Here is a 3,174-nt window from a genome sequence, read left to right as displayed (position 1 = left end):
AAGCGCGGGTCCCTCCCCAGCTGAGGGAAGCGGCTAAGAGCCGTCAGGGCCGCGGCACGGTCCGCTTCCGCCTGCCCTCTGGGCAGGTCCCGCTGACCTCGCGACTGACAAAAAACCTAGGACGGGTGATTAGGGGGGCGGCCCTCAGGAGGGTCACCCCAGCCCTGGCCTCGCTCTGGTCACAGTGCTGACGAACGAGGCGGGCAGGTTGCCCGAGCAGCGAAAACGCCACAGCCAGAGCTGGGGACTTGGCCGCGAACACCCTATCTTGCAGGTGGGGCGGAGCCACGGCGGAGGAGGAGCTACGGCCGAGGGGCGGGGTTTGAGCAGAGGCGCCGGTTCAGATGTGAGGCTATGAATAAGCTAATGATACCAAGTTTCCCTCGGGGAGGTTCCATAGTGTAGTGGTTATCACGTCTGCTTTACACGCAGAAGGTCCTGGGTTCGAGCCCCAGTGGAACCACGGGTGAAAGACTCCTTTTCCGGTCCACTTGCAATATTCTTCCAGTGCACAGGCGAAGAAAAGCAAAAGGAGGGTTTTTTCTTTCTCCTTTAAAAGTAGTATCTGCGGGGGGCACCTGGGGGGCTCGGTGGGTCAAAGCCTCTACCTTCGGCTCAGGTCATGATCCCAGAATCCCAAGATCGAGCCCCCTCATCCGGCTCTCTGCTCAGCAGGGAGCCTGCTTCCCTGCCTCTCTGTCTGCCTCTCTGCCTACTTGTAATCTCTGTCTGTCAAATAAATAAAATCTTTTTAAAAAATAAATAAATAAAATAGTATTTGCGGGCGCCTAGTGGCTCAGTCAGTTAAGCATCTGCCTTTGGCTCTGGTCATGATCCAGGGGTCCTGCAATTGAGCCCCACATCGGGCTCCCTGCTCAGCAGGAAGCCTGCTTCTCCCTCTCCCACTCCCCCTTCTTGTGTTCCCTCTCTCGCTGTCTCTCTCTATCAAAGACATAAATAAAATCTTTAAAAATAAATAAAAAATAAAATAAAAATAGTATTCGTTTGACTCTTCTATTTGGGAACATTTAAAACTTTTTCTTAATTTTTCACTTTCTTGGGGGGGGGCGGGGAGGAACATGTTTTTATCGCAGAAGCATAATGACAGCCTCTCCTCCCCTCTGCAACAGCAGAGGTGGGCTCCTGGTCATGTGTCGTAGTCCCACCCGGCCTGGGCCCCAGCGGCCTGGGAAAATACGGAGCTCCTAGGAAGCAAGACCACCTGGCCAAGCCCTTTCCCTGCAAGCCAGCACAGACCTGTCCCCCAAAGCCTCCAACTGAACTATGGCAATGCAAAAGTGCTTTGACTGCGGTTGAATTATTACAGGTTTATTATTTTTCATTAGACTCTAAACTGCAGGGAAGGGAGAAATAGTCCTTCACTTTTTAATACACCAGTAGGGTTTGTTGAATAGACCTTCCTTTGTGTAATGACGAATCCATACAAGGTATAGAACAAGCTTGTAGACACAGGATAAATACTGACGAAATGACTAAGCGTTTCTCTAGCTCCTTTTTGTTCCTCTTTGTAGTTCATCACACTTTTCTTGGGGGGGGGTGTCATGATTATCTTTTTATATTCGCCTTTTTCTTTCTTTTTTTTAAAGATCTTGTTTATTTGACACAGAGAGAGAGGGAGCATAAGCAGGGGGAGTGGGAGAGGTAGAAGCAGGCTTCCTACCGGCAGGGAGCCCATGGGATCACCATGGAACCGAAGGCAGACGCTTAGTGACTGAGCCACCCAGGGACCCCTATATTGGCCTTTTCCATCTTTGACAAGAGGAATGAAGGGAAGGTGTCTGGGACCCTGGGGGCTGCGGTGGAATGGCGATGGCCCAAAACCGGAAAGGGAAAGGGAAACTCTATTTTTCTATGCATTTTTCCACATTGTTGGGGGTCATACAATGTGTACTTTTGCATCCTTTTCTAAATCAAGAGTATAACACAGTTTTGTCCCTGTTATCACAATCGTTTCATTAACTTGTTTTATTTTTTATCATCTTAACCATGTTTAAGTGCACAATTCGGGAATGCTAAATATATTCACATTATTGTGAAAAAGATCTCCAGAACGTTTTCACCTTGCAAAACCGAAACTCTGTACTTATTAAACAACTCCCTTTTTCACCCATCAGCTTTATTATTAATGGCTGTATAATAATAACTAATTATGTCTAGCACTGTCTTAATTATATACGTAATCATCCCACTTGATCCTCAAACTACCTGTATGAAAGAGGCATTATTATCATCATCTTATAGATGAGAAAGTTGAGGCACACAGATCTCAAATAACTTGCCTAAAGTTATATAACAAGTGGTTGAGCTGAGCTTTACACCCAGTCTGGCATGGGATTCAGTGCTCTTAACTCTACCTGCTATGCTGAACCCCCTGACCTTGGCCATGTAGATTGTTTCCCATTTTTTGTTATTATCAATAACAAAGTGAGGTATGTCTTTGTGTATAATCATCTCCCCCTCCCAAACTGAGTATTTTCCTGAGTGAATAGGTGTATGAACATGATGCCAAGTTGCTTTCCAAGAAGGGAATCCATGTCGCTTTCATAGAATTTGACAATGTTAGTGCTGATCTGGCAGGAAATTGCTCAAGGTCACCCACACAGAAGATGATGGCAAAGAAAGGATTAAGACCTGGGTCTTCTGATTGTAGTTTCTCTTGCCCTCCACTGCTTCCCTTAAATTTAAAGAGAGTGCAGGGGCGCCTGGGGTGGCTCAGTTGGCTGAGCGACTAACTCTCGGTTTGCACTCAGGTCATGATCTCAGGTTGTGGGGTCGAGCCCCACGTCTGGCTCCCTGCTCCATGGGAAGTCTACTTGGGATTCTCTCTCCTCCTTCTCCCTCTGTCCCTCCCCCTGCTAGCTCTCTTTCTCTCTCTTTGTCTTTCAAAATAAATAAATAAATCTTTAAAAATAAAGATAGCATAAAACCAGTGCCTTCCTTTGCTTAAACCAGCCTCAGTAGACATTAGACTCGTCTCTGAGACTTGCTTGTTGAGCAGGTAGCTATGTGGGTTAACTTCCTAGGGCTCAGCCAAAGCCCTAAGAACTAAATGGAATAAGATGCTTAAGGAGGCCAGCGCTCAAGTTAAGCCCCTGCTCCTGGGGAAGCTCTCCACTTGGGTAAGGTAGAGCTGCAGCCAAGGACAAGCAGAGA

At 47.4% G+C, this 3,174-nt stretch overlaps 1 non-coding gene across 1 annotated transcript; it reads left to right on the top strand.

The window, feature by feature from the left end:
* The first annotated feature begins 390 nt into the window (after positions 1–390).
* On the top strand, positions 391–463 carry TRNAV-UAC. The gene has a single exon. It is a non-coding gene; the product is annotated as a tRNA-Val (tRNA).
* Positions 464–3,174: the final 2,711 nt, after the last annotated feature.

This window comes from Mustela putorius, unplaced genomic scaffold (assembly GCF_011764305.1).
Source record: "Mustela putorius furo isolate JIRA1106 unplaced genomic scaffold, ASM1176430v1.1 tig00003836_pilon_pilon_pilon, whole genome shotgun sequence".
Classification (NCBI taxonomy): domain Eukaryota; kingdom Metazoa; phylum Chordata; class Mammalia; order Carnivora; family Mustelidae; genus Mustela; species Mustela putorius.
This window is presented reverse-complemented; position numbering and strand designations above follow the sequence as displayed.